Source organism: Maniola jurtina, chromosome Z, assembly GCF_905333055.1.
Source record: "Maniola jurtina chromosome Z, ilManJurt1.1, whole genome shotgun sequence".
NCBI lineage: Eukaryota > Metazoa > Arthropoda > Insecta > Lepidoptera > Nymphalidae > Maniola > Maniola jurtina.
In genome coordinates, this window is record NC_060058.1 from 12,357,465 (window position 1) to 12,372,965 (window position 15,501).

Below are 15,501 nucleotides of genomic sequence, written 5' to 3' on the forward strand. Positions count from 1 at the left end.
TAATTTCGCGTCAGTTTCCGCCTCAGAAGTGAGCGGGTGATAGATTGTCGATTAGCTTACGAGCAAGAACTCTCGGTTTGATCCTGAATCGACGATATATCAAACTAGCTGATGCCCACAGCTTCGCCCGCGTGGATTTAGGTTTTTAAAAATCCCGTGGGAACTTTTTATTTCCCAGGACAAAAGTAGCCTCTTCGTAATAGCCCGTCCCCGGAATGCAACTTGTTTCTGTACCACGTAAATACATTTAAATAGATGATCCTTAAAATTCAATCCTTAAAGTAACAATGTATAATTGCTACTATACAATAAGTGATGATTACTAAGTTACTCACGGAAATTGAGTGTGGGTGGGGCGATGGGAGCACTTATACGAAAAAGGGTTAGGCGGTATAAGTTTACTGTGTTTGAATAAACGTCCCCCGTGAAGATACGGACTTTTCCTCATTTATTTTAGTTTGTTTGTTTTTTTTGAAACTTAACTTTATAGTACTTTATTTGAACCAATAATGAAATGAATTGAACCTTGTACATAATTCCACTTGATATCCTGAAACTTTCTTGAGTTTATGTGGATGTTGAACATTCCTCTTAAATATCTAAAATTTTATAACTGTGTTTAAAACCTAGTGACCCGCCCGGGCTTCGCACGGGTAGTTTATAAATTATCGTAGGGATCTCTAATTTTTTGAACATAAAATATAGTTTAAGTCACGCAGGAATAATGTAGCTTTCTACTGGTGAAAGAATTCATAATCGGTTTAGTATCCAGTTCCGGAAAGCCGATGCCCGCGACTTCACCCGCGTGGATTTCGGTTTTTTGAAATCCCGTTGGAACTCTTTGATTTTCCGGGATAAAAAGTAGCCTATGTGCTAATCCAGGATATTATCTATCTCCATTCCAAATTTCAGCCAAATCCGTCCAGTAGTTTTTGCGTGAAGGAGTAACAAACATACACACACACACACATACAAACTTTCGCCTTTATAATATTAGTGTAAAGTGTGATAAACTTCCCCTACCTTGGAAATCGCTTCGTTTTTTAAAAAAAAAAAATGTCAATTGGCTCTTTATGGCAGTAATATTATGTTTTTGAAACGTCTACAATAAACACATTTTACCTATTAAATTATACTTAATGCGTTACTGTTTATTTATGAAAACATTCCTTATCCCTGATTTTATGAAATAAAATAAAATACAAGTGTAAATTAAAAATTATAACACCCCCGACAAGTGAAGGTTACAGTAACTAGAAAAGAGCTGATAACTTTCAAACGGCTGAACCGATTTTCTTGAATTATAGCTAAAAACACTCTCGATCAAGCCCCACCTTTTAAACAAAAAAAACTAAATTAAAATCGGTTCATTAGTTTAGGAGCTACGATGCCACAGACAGATACACAGATACACAGATACGCAGATATACACGTCAAACTTATAACACCCCTCTTTTTGGGTCGGGGGTTAAAAACAAGCTTTTCAGGTCTGTGCGCCTGCTCAAAAAAGGAGTGTAATGTTATTTTCAGAGTGCATGTACGAGTATGTGAGTGGTTATACCCCCACAACTTCTAAATGCCTGAACAGATTTAGATGTATGGGATAATGTTAGCATCCTTACGTCATCCCAAGTGATACTGGCCATAACTATTTTGAAAATAACAAGTGTAAATTAAAAATTTTCAACACCCCCGACAAATCATTTTCAAATAAATAATTATGTATATCTAGGCAACGTCCATCTTGACAGCTTGACATTTGTCAATTGACACTTGAATATTATGAACCTAAGGGTTATCTAACCTTCTTTTCTACAAGAAAACTAGAAAATAGCTAATAACTTTTAAACGGCTGAACCAATTTTTTTGGATTATAGCTAAGAACACTCTCGATCAAGCCACCTTTCAAACAAAAAAAACTAAATTAAAATCGATTCATTCGTTTAGGCGCTACGATGCCACAGACAGATACACAGATACACAGATACACAGATACACAGACACACAGATACACAGACACACAGATACACACGTCAAACTTATAACACCCCTCTTTTTGGGTCGGGGGTTAAAAATTCAATATGGCAGGAAGGAGGATAATAATCTTGATGCGGTTATTAAAACGCCTGCCTAAAATAATTGAGCAATCTCTTAGTCAAGCAATATAATAATTGTGCTCGTTAAACACCGACTATCGAATTTCTGTTACAGAGTAAAAGATTTTTGTTTGAGTGATGAAATGGACTCTCTGTTTCTTCTGCGGATCTCCACTTTTGATTTGATCACGTAGAAGAACTCCAAGCATAGCTTTTAGTTAGTTCTACAAAACCTATTGAAAATATATTTAAAACCTATGAAAACAAAATATGTATACCTATTTCTAGCACACAGACATCACTACATGGCAGAAACTAATTTATATTATTTTTATTAACTTATAGTTTTTTTTTCTCTCGTCTGGCTTTACACCATCGATGTATAAGGATATGTCATTCCCATATAAATCCGTTTACAAAAATGAGCTTATAAAAAAATAAATATTACGTCATTGAACTCGTCAGTGAATTTGACGCGAGCGTCAACTCTCTATTATTAAAAAGAACAAGGATGGAATGGAGCTGTTTTGTATTTGAAAATTATAAATACAATAACTTTAACATAAAGTTTTTTATTTAAGTTTAGTCATTTTCTACCATATTCAAAATAGTTTTCAACTTGAGATGCCCAAATCAATGCGTAACCTTCACAATTGCGGGTGAGGATGCGAATATCGGAAACATCGCTAGTCTACTAGTACAAATATACATACATAGTAAAACAGTTAATTATATACAAACATACGTAGTTAAATACTTACAAACATACAATCATAGTTAAATATATTCATGATCATAAGTAGTCTGTCATACGCGAATAAAAAGTTTTACTTCAAAAAAAATAACACGACTCCATTCTTTCTGTATTCCAATTTTACGATATTTTTGCGGCAAATATTTAATCATAGCAAAATTAAAAATATACCCAGCTTATACGTTAAATTAAATGAGAAAACGATATACTTACAAGTGAAATGTTATTCCATCTTTTTTTTGATGGATTTCCGTACGGTTTTTGCAAGATTTGACCGCACATGACGGCATTTTCGACAGTCAAAAACACGTGCGATACGATAAAGCGTGTGCGGCCGACTGATGCGTGATAAAGAGACTTTTGCCAATTCTCTTTACCTTGTGAGCGCATTTTTTTTCTTCTAAGGGCCTATCCATATACATCGATGCTTTACACAGATTACCCAATGTCAGGTTTGTAGTTATTTACAAGTTAGGGAAACTATATAAGTATGGACTTCGTCTGTGCCGGCGCTCGCCGACACACGCGCGGCGCCTGTCTGGAGCGCTTCCTAGTCAGTTCCACGTCACCAAAAAACTCCAGTAAAACACAAAAACCGGTCACTTTTAACAGAAAAAAAACAATCCCAAAAGGCACCGCACGCGCGTCAGCAAACGCCAACACCCCACAACACCTCAACTTATAGTTTGGAGTTTGAACGCATTATACCTATAATTTATAATCTATACTTTATTTCAGACGGATCACAGATAACTATACAAGAACTGCATAGGTATATCCAGAAATTGTTCACGGAATACCTAATAACTCAGTCCCCCTGTTTCGGAATCAACTTAATATTTCTTAATAAGCTAAAAGCTTGTAGTTAAATGCAACAGCGGAGGAAAATCCTTTGAACGAAATTAATTAGATGGTCTTATCTTTTTAATAAACCAGTTTCTCTTCCCTTTTACACTGAAACGAAATATGCATCGAGAAGGTTAATTAAACGAAATATAGAAGGTGTACCGAGACTGCGAGAGCCTCGTTAGCTGGCGGAGTAGGATTATAGTGTAGCTACGTTTGTGCTTATTAGCTGCTTTCACAAAAGGTTACAATAGAGAACCTATTTAATCTAGTCACATCAGAGAGGTTTCGCTACGATTCTGTAACTAATAGAGACAGGGTCAGCGCGTGCCAGAACTTCGTTATTTTATGAAAGCTGAAAGTTCCTCTGCGTATTGTCCACAACTCAAGGAGGAACGATCAGCAACTATGAAGTTTGGATCATGGTGACCTTGGGAGATAACAGGTGTAAAAATCTTATGTCAAAGTATAAAGTCTAATATTTCTGTCAATTTCTAGGAGTCTGTGCTTTGGGGTGCTCTTTGAACTCTCTGGTTAAGCTTGATAATGGCGACACTTGTGAAATTATATGTGAGAAGCTGTTAATAAAAGTATACTGTATAACAATGTGGTTTAATCTGAGATCATTACTAACAGCGGCATATGTAGGCAGCATTTTCAAGTGTTTGATTCACAAAAACTGCATACATTGTAAAGCAAACAATCTCTGTAGAAAACTTCACTGGAGTTGTATACCTAATATCTTTTGAGTATTTTACTGTCAAGGCTTCATCCAGGTGTATAATATTCCCTTCCGTAGGTACCTTTGGGAATATTTCCCTTCGCAGCTTTTATTATAAGCTCAGAGAATCTAGTTCCGATAAATGTATCCAGCCCGATAAAATCCAATAGACTGTCATCATTATAATAAACTTCCCTCGGGCAATAAAATACAGTTATTTTCTACTTACATGGACCTCCCGCCCTCCGATGGAGTTTTTTGTTTAGGTTCGCTGCCTGGAGGCATTTTATAAAACTACTAGCTGATACCCGCGACTTCGTTCGCGTGGATGTAGGTTTTTTAAAATTCCCGTGGGAACTCTTTGATTTTCCGGGATAAAAAGTAGCCTATGTGCTAATCCAGGGTATAATCTATCTCCATTTTAAATTTCTGCCCAATCCGTTCATTAGTTTTTGCGTGAAGGAGTAACAAACATACACACACACACACACAAACTTTCTCCTTTATAATATTAGTGTGACAATACTTGTTCTATCTCTCATATTTTTTAACGTTCCGCGCTTTTTAAGGAAAAAGGAACCCTTATGTAATCACTTTGTTTTCTGTCCGTTTGTCCGTCGCGTCTGTCAAGAACACATAAAGGATACTTCCCGTTTATGTATTGGTATAGCTCGGAGCACCTATTTTAGGGTGGCTAAACGGAATAAGCCCATTCGCATAGCAATAGAATATTATTAGAAATATCACTTCACCTTGCCTTATAATTCCTTAAAAATCCCGTGGGATCACCACGATTTCGAATGCAATTCCTTACATCATCAGGGTTGAGAAGTTGGAACCGCTCCGAAGATTAGCCCGTTAAACAGACAGACAGACAGTCAAAAAAAACGGGTAATTCGGTGATAGTACAGTTCAAATAACCATATTCCGATATTACTGACAGAGACTTCAATTTTATTTATTAAGTAAGTTAAAGATTAGTATAAAACACATTTTAATTTTTCAGAAAGTAATAATACAGATTTTCACAAATGTTAAAAATACTTAAATATAAAAATTATAAAACAAAAATATCATCCAAATCACTGTAACGAGGCAGAGTGCCCAGAACGCTGGCTGCGTTACCTCGTTGAATGGCCAGACTAATATGCTGACCAAGGTAACTGCCAGATTTCCGGTCACCCGTGGACTCCACAAGACGGGATGAGAGGTCCTTAAAAAAGGATCTGGCATCCTCGCCCCTCGAACCCATGGTCTCCACTCCAAAAGGCACAAATATGAAATTATTTTCTATATTTTCATATTTGCGCTTCTTGGCCTTTTCTGCCTTAGTGGCTGCCGTTCCGGCCGCCACGGAGGTCACCTGTATGTGAGACAGCGCCAGTGTATCAACACACGTGGCATCCCATACAAGCGACCTTCCTTGTTTCCACACAACAATATAAACACACATACACACACACAGTATAAAATATAAATATAGATATAATACAGATAAATATCTTACTTTGAACGCAAAATATGTACATTAATGAGACTATGTCCATAACTTTATCTTGGCACTAGAAACGAGGATCTGCTGAGCCCTACCAAAATTTAGGCGACCTACCCCTTCCCAGTATTGGGGGGGAGTGGGTTGTATAAATGCACATTTTACAAACCAAGCGAGTAAGGTGTCATTTTTAACCAACTTCCAAAAATTTCCGGATCCAACTCGCAGGGTTACGCATACGTCTTGCTCCGGTAACTCTGTTGGACGGACTGCTTACATTTTTAATTAAACGTTTTTCTTATATGCAACGAGTGCATTGCATGATTCACTACAACAACACTGCGTGCAATGCGGTCGTTTTTACGTTGACAATATATAGTAGATCATAAAATTTGGAATTTAAGTTATTTAAGTTAAGTATAATAATAATTATATTTTATATTATTAAATATAATAATATAAAAATAATAATCTATAATACTTGTATATAAAAAATTAATTTTGACATAGTTTCACTACAGTTATCAAGATTCAGAAAGTGTTCATAGCGAAATAATATTGTAGATACTGACTATGACTATGACACGTCCATGATAATTATTATGAAAAGATGATATTACCTACCTACCTACCAGACACCAGTACTTAGAAATTGTATGAAAAAACATTTACACTTTGACCAACTTCTGCTGTCTCGATTTTTTTTCTTTCAATACAATGAAATGATCCTTACATGAAACTAAGTCGATCAGCATTAAGGTTTTTTTTTATCAATTTCATTGATTTTTATGGACAACTCAACTCACACTTGACCGAATAATTGACTATGCCAAAATTGTTTTCACAAAAAAAGAGCTGAAGTTTCCTCAGACAGTTTTCTTGTATCTCCTATGGTTATATTTTTTAAATTTCCCCCCTGCCCATATCCCCTGGGCAGGGGCAGGGCCCCTAAATTTTGGTACGACTCGGCAGATCCTCATTTCTAGTGACAAGATAAAGTTATATACAAAGTTTCATTGATGTACAAATTCTGCCGCAAAATGCCTTATATTTATTTATTATCGGTCATATTTTTCCTGTACTAATAGATTAAAATAATATAGGTAAGGCTAAATCTTACGATTTCGCCTTATTCCAAAAATTTCCCTTAAAAATCAGTTGCAGGTGAGCTTCTAATTAATCAGATTATATCAGTACTCATTCAGACTTGAGGTTTAGCGCGGTCAAGAGGAATACAGCGACATCTAGGAGTTATATGTAAAAGTAGGATAAATAAAATTTATGATCGTTTCTCCGCCGACTTTTTTAAACCATCTTTTATCCGACTATGGCAAAGCCAAAAGGAAGAGTCCAAAATAAAATAGCGAACAAACGAGTAGGTGGGTCACCTGATGTTAAGTGATTACCGCCGTCTATGAATATTTGTAGCACCAGAGGTACCGCTGATGAGTTGCTGGCCTTTCAGGAATTTGTTTGTCCGCCCCTTGAATAACCCCACGTTGTAATCTAGTTGTACCCAAAACTACTAGATTACGTGTATTATGTGTAATAAATATATTTGTTATGTGTACTAAAGGTATATTTTATTGTAATAATTAATACTAAATATAAAATGTTTTTACAAAATAATATCAACTTAATTTATTACTTATACTTAAACTTATTTCATTTATTTTCCTAAGAACTCTTTTTTCAGGGATAAAAAGTAGCATTTAAGTTAATCCAGGGTATAATCTATCTCCATTCAATTTCAGTCAAATCCGTCGAGTAGTTTTTGTGTGAAAGAGTAACAAACATACAAACACACACACACACACACACACATACTTTTATAATATATTATAATATAATAATAATATATAATATTAATGTGAGTGTGAGTAGCTAATGCCCGTGACCGCATGCTAGCATGGGTTGCAATATGACTTGCGCGCCACTTGTTTGTCGGATTTTTTGCGTGAGGAACAAAAACAAAAGGTGGAAATCACGAGCGAGAAAAATTCTAAACTACGGAAATATAATATAATAAAAGTAATATAATATATAAATATCGCTCACCCTACTTTTACTTTAAAAGTACGGTGAGCGATATTTATATATTATATTGTATTCCGTAGTTTGAAATCAACTTTATTCTTTTTTAGCGCAGATATGTCGCGTCGCTTATAATTTTATTATATCCAGTGGCGCAGCGGAATTCCGTCGACCGGTTTCCACGCGCAATTTTCCGCTAGGTTTGCCCGTGGCCTAAGGCTAAAACAAACAGCAAGGTTGGATTTTACATCTCGTCGCCGTTGATAGAATTTGAGGGTCGAAAAACGAAAAACAAAAACGTGAAAGTAAAATGAGCCGAAAGATCCTTGTAAAAGTGACATGTTTAGTTACAAGTGTAAATTAAAAATTTATAACACCCCCGACGATCCAAAGTATTTGAGTTTTCCAAAACATCATTTTCAAATAAATAATTATGTATTTAGGCAACGTCCATCTTGACAGCTTGACATTTGTCAATTGACATAATATGATGAACCTAACGGTTATCTAACCTTCTTTTCTACAAGAAAACTAGAAAAGAGCTGATAACTCTTAAACGGCTGAACCAATTTTTTTAGATTATATCTAAGAACACTCTCGATCAAGCCACCTTTCAAACAAAAAAAACTAAATTAAAATCGGTTCATTCGTTTAGACGCTACGATGCCACAGACAGATACACAAATACACAGATACACAGACACACAGATACACAGATACACACGTCAAACTTATAACACCCCTCTTTTTGGGTCGGGGGTTAAAAACCTGTGCTTAGAAGGTCGGTATTCAATTAGGGGACTCCCAGTTCAATATCGGGCATGCACATCTAAGTTTTCGGAGTTGTTAGCATTTTTAATCCCCGACCCAAAAAGAGGGGTGTTATAAGTTTGACATGTGTATCTGTCTGTGGCATCGTAGCTTCTAAACTAATGAACCGATTTTAATTTAGTTTTTTTTGTTTGAAAGGTGGCTTGATCGAGAGTGTTCTTAAATATAATCCAAGAAAATCGGTTCAGCCGTTTGAAAGTTATCAGCTCTTTTCTAGTTACTGTAACCTTCACTTGTCGGGGGTGTTAAACATTTTTAATTTACACTTGTAAGCAATTAAATGTCACTTGCTATAACGGTGGAGAAAAAATCTTTAGAAGACCTGCACGTCTTCCCATAATGTCCTCATATAAATTCACCGATCTCAGTCACTGATATAAACTTCATGTATAGGTATGTAAGTATAATATAATTCATGATATATCCATGTATTATGACAGACTGTAACAATATACTGTAAGGTCTAGTAATGGTGCAACATGATTGAGCTGAGTACCACTGAGCTGCAATCACAGACACAATGGATCTAATATCTGCGGTTTGTAGTGAACAGTTCTACCTACATGTGTGGAAGATACTAAGTACCTACCTACTTCACTAGTTAGTTACTATTTATATAGTTAAGAGGTGTCTCTCCGTCACTCGCTCCATACAAACGTAGTTCCAATTTCATTTGAATATAACTAAGCGACCAAAGTCCATGAAATTTTGCAGACATATTCTAGAAACTAATATCTATGCCTGTGGTTTTCCAGATTTCTGTTAAAATATTCGGTTTCAAAGTAACGCGGTCTTCAAAATTCACATACAAATCTTTGAGCTCCTGTAATTTTGAAACTACATATTTTTAGAAAAATCTAAAACACCACAGGCAGAGATATTAGTTTCGAGAATATGTCTGCAAAATTTCATGGACTTTGGTTGCATTAATTCAAATGAAATTGGAACTACGATTGTATGGAGTAAGTGACGGAGAGAGCCCTGTGATGTCTGCTACTTTTACCGTGTTAGTCTCAGTTTCTTAATCCCGTGTGAATTTTGATTTTCCAGGATAAAACGTAGCCTTTATCCGCCTCAGGAAAGCATCCTATATCAACACTATCTTAGATGATGCCAGCGACCGCGACTTTTTCGGAGTGAATTTAATTTTTTTTAAATCCCGTGCGAATTCTTTGATTTTCCGGGACAAAAATTAGCCTATGTCCTTCTTAGGGATGCAATTTATCTCTGTACCTACGTAAAATCATTTGCTTGCAAGTATTATTGCTATTATATAGGCAGGTACCTAAGTACTGATTATTTTTGAGTCTATTTTAATCGTATTGATAGATAAGTGGTCTAGGGCATTCCGTAGGGCCTGATATTACAGAGGATTCGAAAGAACTTTGTCTAAGTTCGTATTCAGAACAAAAAAAAATATTCCATTCTATTGGACTTTATTAATTTTTAATCCACGCAGGTGAAGCTGGTAAATTGTATAAGTATGTCAACGTGGACAAAATGAGGACAAAAGCTAATAAAATAAATGGGAAACTATCTGAACGATAAAACAAATAATAATTTGGAAATGACCAAAACGAGACCCCATATTTAAGTTTTGTACTAAAAGTTGTACGTGAACCTATCCCAGTTTGACCGCCGCGAGCCGTTATAAGTAAACTAATAAAATAACCTAAGCTAATAACGCGCTAACTTCAGTAATGCTTCCACGTAAGGCTAGCGATTATTATCAGATTATGACCGGTGTTCTATCGGTATTTCTGTTCTATCTGACTAAAAAACCAACATGAAGGAGAGGTGCTGTAGGTAACTTTAATTCCGCCTTCCCACGGTGCGTGATATTGCGGACCGGTGCGGACTAGCCAGCCAACCCAACGCACCACGGGAAGAGTATCGTCCGTAGCACAGACACGTCACCGTCATCGTCCAAGCCTTGTGCGCGGTGCGTGTCTGTCCGTGATCGTCAGCCCTGCTTTACCTACAATCAGCAGAACCGTGGGAAGCCAGTATAACGGAGGAATCTCTACTCGCTAAACACAAACGTACTTTGGTTCTCATTTGAATGTGAACAAATCAAACTCGATAGTTTTTAATTTAGTTGACACGTTGCAAAAACTAATATTTTCTATGCCTGTGGTTTATTTACCAGTTTTTCGTAAAAATAACTAGTTTTAAAATTACACTGGTTTAAAAAGTATGTAAATTCATGAAACCGTGTTACTTTGAAACTGAATATTAGATCACCGTAACATTTTATTTCTTGCCTGCAATGAATGACGATGCAGCCTTAGATGTCAATGGAAGTTTGCCCATAGATAGATAGTTTATAATGCCTATAATATTTATAAATTGATTATTATTATTAAATCCTTATATGGGTGTTTAGTATAAACAATTGTAAGCTTTATGATATTAATAAATTGATATGAACATTTATGGATTTGCCGTGCACGGACGCAGGTGTTAGTTGATCATTTCCGTAAAGGTTAAAAGTATTTCATACGATCCGATTACTCAATCGATAGTAAATAATTGCGCTTCCTTATATTTTTTATAAAAACAGCGAGTGAATAAGCACGCGAGTCACCTGCTCTTAAATGATTACTGCCACCCATGATGCATTTGCAGCACCAAAGGAACCATAAATGCGTTGCCTGCTTTTCAAGAATTTAACTAATGATGCAGCGATGGTAGTGTCCAGGTAAATAGATCCAATGCAGCCACAGGTATTTACACCATTAATTTGAAGGGTTGGAAATGGGGAACTGTCAACTGGCTCTAAAGCTCGCATATACTTTGCAGCACATAGTCAAAGTCAAAGTCAAAATCATTTATTCAAAGTAGGTACAATTGTACTCCTTTTGATTTGATACATAGGTATATTCCGCTGTCTAATCATCATATTCATCATCATTAAACCATACTTACTGAGCTCGAGTATCCGCCCAGTATAAGAAGGGTTAGGCTAATAGTCCACCGAGCTGGTCACTTACGGATTGACAGATAACTTCCAGGCGTCTCAGGCATGCAGATTAATAAGTACCTAATAACGTTCATCCATGAACTATTTCCTCAATGCAAATGAAATATAGCAGCATTATAGCAGCGATATTAAACGTAGGTATATCGGAATTCTAGCATCAACCGACATTCAAATACCAGCGGGTGCCTATCACAAGAATGAGGTCGGTAAACCTCGCCTCGGCTGATATGTATGCATAGACTTATTATTGTATGGGTATGTTTGTATTGTAAATTAAGATGCACATCACAAAACCGGGTTTTTAATAAAAATACTTCAAGCTCTTCCTCACTTTGTAAAAGGAATCTTTTACAAAGACCGATAAATTTCCAACTATCGTAATTAGCCGATCGCTTTGATCACCCGCGCGTGCTGTCATAATAATTTATCTTTAACAGGGCTCTCTCCGTCACTTGCTCCATACAATCGTAGTTCCAATTTCATTTGAATATTAAGCAACCAAAGTCCATAAAATTTTGCAGATATATTCTAGAAACTAATATCTATGCCTGTGGTTTTCCAGATTTCTGTTAAAATATTCGGTTTCAAAGTTACGCGGTCTTAAAAATTTACATACAAATCTTTGAGCCCCTGTAATTTTAAAACTACATATTTTTAGAAAATTCTAAAACACCACAGGCATAGATATTAGTTTCTAGAATATGTTTGCAAAATTTCATGCATTTTGGTTGCTTAATAATCAAATGAAATTGGAACTACGTTTGTATGGAGCGAGTGACGGAGAGACCCCTCTTAAAAATAGCCTGACCTGCTCACGACCCGTCATATGGGCCAGAGTGAACTATCCGGGGTCTAACAGCAATTTTACCCTCGCAAGGGAGGTGACAGGCACAATTTTTTCCTCTACCTAGCTGGACCAGTGGGTCAAAAAATGTTAGAGTGATTCCCACAAATTGTGTACTTAAGAACTAATTACACAGAAGTTCCACTAGCGCTATGAAATCTCTGTGTTATTTAAATCTTTTTATACTTCTGTTTTGAGTCTGTCACATTTAATTAAGACTTGGTGGCAAGTAAGATATCATCACGTATAATCAAAAATCTGCTTAACCTTAGCTATGTAGATTAGAGCTGTTGGCTGCAACTATACAATGTGTCCCTCGATAAAGTGGTGAAAAAAGGGGTGAAACTGGATCATTAATTTAATCGACAAAAATAGGAAGAAATGTTGAAAAAGATAAAAAAACTTTTATTACAAAAAAAAACATGTTTAAGTTATAAATATTGCGAGCTATTTGTTATTTGATCGTCATCTTTGATTGGAAGTATTTTTGTCCAATACTTTGGAGGAAATATTTTTTTTATACATAGAGTATAATAAAAATCTTAATATATCATAAAAAGTTGAAATATTTTAGTATTTTTCTCTATTTTTTTGTCAACAATAATTTTTGGTCTAGTCTAGTTTCACTACTTTTTGCAGTTGCACTTTATTGAGGGACACGTATATTCCAGTACATACAGATCTTGCTTATTAGTAAGTTCTGTATGCACTGGAATATACGTGCTATTTAGTATAGTTATTTAGTTATACTAACAACTCTAGAGCCTGTGCTCTGCGCTAAAGTGATAGCTTTGCTAAAATTGTGTATCTGTCCAAGCGCTGTCTTCTCTCATACCTACGTGTAACTCGATGGCTGAACATGATTAAAAAGCATCCCTTTTGCGTCTCGCGTTGTTTTACCTCATTAGGTAGACCTTTCTTATACCAGTAAGAAAATAAAAACAAAAAGGTTCTATAAAATATATCGAGAGGAAATTAGATTTCTCTCTTTTAACATGAGCTCTTTACAATTTACATAAAACATAGCATATAGGCAGACAGACAGAAAATTCATGGCAATAAACCCCTGCTGATGGACATGATACCGTCAACATACCTACATATTGTAATACTAGGTATCTACGTTTTAAATAAAATTATCACATAAAGAACCAACATTGTTGCCCAGAACAACATTTTCCTATTTGCATATTTTATAAGGTTGCGATAACAGTTTTTCATGCCTCCTTTGGGACCAATGAATGTAAGTTTTTAGGCTACTGCCTCATCTAGCAGAATTCTTGCAAGCGAATCTTCATATAATAATAATAAATATATATAAAAAAAAAAGATTCCGACAAATTGAGAACCTCCTCCTTTTTTTGAAGTCGGTTAAAAACAGCAATGGGTCACGCCCATTCACTTACTGAATCATCAACGCCAACCCAAACCATTGGACCAAGAAAGCTGAAATTTTGCACAGAGGGTTTACAAAGCCAGATTATTATTCAAAATCCCAAGAAAGCGAATAAAAACGTCATATTAGGGTGGAATGTAAAAGTGGCCGTGCAGTCAGCGCCCCTATTTTTTTGTAATATTTTTAAAAATATCTATACAAGTTAGTCCTTGACTGCGATCTCACCTGGTGGTAAGTGAAGATGCAGTCTGAGATGGTAGCGGCGTAACCTGAAAGCCCATACCCCTGGTCTGGTTCTACGCGGCATCGCACCGGGATGCTAAATCGCTTGGCGTCACAGCTATGCCGGTAGAGTGGTAACTAGCCACTGCCGTAGCCTCCCACTAGACCAAACATTTCTACCTCTTATTGACACTACCAGTCCCGTTTGACTCAGAAAGAAAGACAGACAGACAGACAACAAAGTGATCCTCTAAGGGTTTCGTTTTTCCTTTTGAGGTACGGAACCCTAAAAATTCTGCGCGTCAGTAGATACCTTCCAAATTAGTCCCTAGACTTTCCAATAAAAAGTCTTGGGCGGATTGAAAGCTAAAAGTTCTGCATCGAACCGCCTCAACGTTGTTTTGAAAGAATAATTAAGAAGTTAGAAAGTCGTAAAGTTGATCCCAAGTGGTGAATGAATAGAGTGGAATTTATTAATTAACATTTTAACTTCCGTCGGGCACAAATAGCCTGGATCTTTTTCTTAATTTCTTTTTTAACCGACTTCAAAATAGGTGGAGGTTCTCAGTTCCTCGGTGCGTGGCGCTCAGTTTCGACGGTAAAGTTATGGTTTCCTCCAAAAGCGGTGCCGTTTTTAAACGGACGCAATATGATGACCTCAAAAAGACGGCCGTAAACATGTGGAATGTTAGAAACTGCATTGACCGTTTTATTACGGTGAACAGACCACAAAGTACGTGTCTATGGTTGAAAATGGATGAACTTGATTTAGCGTTACTAGTATATTTGGAAGATGAACAATCATCAGAAGACGAAAATAATCGTACGGAGAAGAGTGATTTATACAAAGCTCGGACTACCGAAGGTGCTTTTGAAATTTCAATACTGTACTAGGTATATTTGCAAACAAACAAACAAACATACTTTCACATTTATAATATTAAATAAGGACTAGGTACATATCTTTTTTATTTATTAAGTATATGATTTCTATTAAACATAGGTACTTGTTTTATTTAAAATTTCCCCGACTTCACACCATAATTTTTGCTTCATCTGCGACTGTCTGTAGTCTTTACGTTTTACATTATATAGCACATCATGAACCCGCACAAAATCAATTAAAATTACATCATCCTCGCTGGTCCAGTTGATGAAACTCATTTTGAACAATAGTTTTTTTAAAATGACACGAAAATTAATATTACGCTTAAAAATACCTTCACCGCTACATGAAAAAAACGTTGACAGACACTTCGACATCGACAAGTCCGTTTAAAAA

General features: G+C 36.0%; 1 protein-coding gene across 1 annotated transcript in view; it reads right to left on the bottom strand.

Annotated features, from left to right (window-relative positions):
- Positions 1-15,501, bottom strand: part of LOC123880049 (carboxyl-terminal PDZ ligand of neuronal nitric oxide synthase protein) — a 163,325-nt gene that overhangs the window by 62,927 nt on the left and 84,897 nt on the right. The gene's annotated exons all lie outside the window — the stretch shown is intronic.